Here is a 1,580-nt window from a genome sequence, read left to right as displayed (position 1 = left end):
CTCCACATTAAATTTTTTTTTTAATTAATAGAATTTTTTGTATTCAGTTGCACAATATTTTTTTAGACTTATGGGTCAATATGGGTTTATTTATTTATACAGAATGTTCGAGAAATAAGTATAAAGTAAAAATTCTTGAAAAAAATTAATAATTAGGTACAAAAAATTTTCGACTGTTGAATTCAAATGTTACGCATTCTAATAATTCAGTGTTGCCAACACTTTTTTGTAGTATTAATTTTCAGTCAGTAATTATATTTTATTAGTAAAAAGTTTTCAATTTATTTTGTTTTTTTCTAGTTTAAAACATTTATTTTTTTAAGAAAATAAGACGAAACTATTGATAATTTTTGTCGTCAAGTTGGCAACAAATTTGAAATCTTGATATAACAACTTTGATTGTTAAATTTAAACATGGTTTTACATACAAATTGAAAAAACTAAGAATTAAAGTATAAACAAACTGCGCCAGAACTTGCGCCCTAGAAAAAAATTTCAAGTAAGATAAGATACCAGGAACAAGAAAAAAATGTGTAAAAAATTTTTTGTCAAAATTTATTCTTCTTTGATAATTATTTTTTTACATTTGACATTTTTTATGTCTGTTTAATTATACTGATGATCTTGTATATGTTTTTTTTTACAATTATTTAGTAAAAGTTTCAATAAAAGCCACAAATAAAATTTAACAGAGTTACAATTTAAGACACAGCTTCCTTGTTTCCTCTTCTAATAACCTGTATCAAAAAAACTTGGAAAATTATTTTTCCAACAAAAATAGAGTCAAAGTGCGAAATTTAAACCCTCATAACTTTGGAATTTTTATAGATAACTTTTTTTTTACATTTTTTCATGTTTCTAGTATCTTACGTTATATGACATTTTTCCCTGAGGCGTGAGTTTTGGCGCACCCTGTATTGCTAGCGAGGCGAAGCCGAGGATAGGTACCTAACTATTTTTTTATTATTTTTTTTTACTTTAGACAAAGAGAATGAAGAAAGTAACTAACTAACTATTTTTTTTACTATTTTTTTTACTTTAAGCAAAGAGAATGAAGAAAGTATGCATTAAATTTTCATTTATTTTTTTTAGTTCGTAATTAAGAAACTATGTTTTTTTAGTTTTAAATTTTTGTTTTGTTTTTTATTATTTACTTACTGTTTTTCTTAATTTTTTGTATTATTTTCTGCTAGGAAAGCAAATAAGAAGTTAAATGACAACTGTCAATATGTTAATGAAAGCTTATTTTCTACGGCAAATTAAAGCACAATTATAATAAGATAATATAGTATTATTTTTTTTATAAAATACAATTTCTAATGCGCAAAACTGTTCTAATTTAAAATCCACAAAGCTACAATAACAATAGATTAAAAATAATTATTTGATAAACCAGTTTGTTAATAAAAACAATTAATAATTGAGACTGTTTAAAGCACGAATGAGCAAAAGCGAGTGAGTGCCTTTAATAGTTGATATTATTAATCGCCTATTAACAAACGACTTGATTAAGTACAACATTAAGTGACAAAATTTGAAATTAATACCAAATTAAAACTAATTTTATGTATAATTTATAA

This window comes from Tribolium madens, unplaced genomic scaffold, assembly GCF_015345945.1.
Source record: "Tribolium madens isolate multiple individuals breed KSU strain unplaced genomic scaffold, Tmad_KSU_1.1 Scaffold_71;HRSCAF=194;Tcas5.2_LG6, whole genome shotgun sequence".
Taxonomy (NCBI): Eukaryota; Metazoa; Arthropoda; class Insecta; order Coleoptera; family Tenebrionidae; genus Tribolium; species Tribolium madens.
This window is presented reverse-complemented; position numbering follows the sequence as displayed.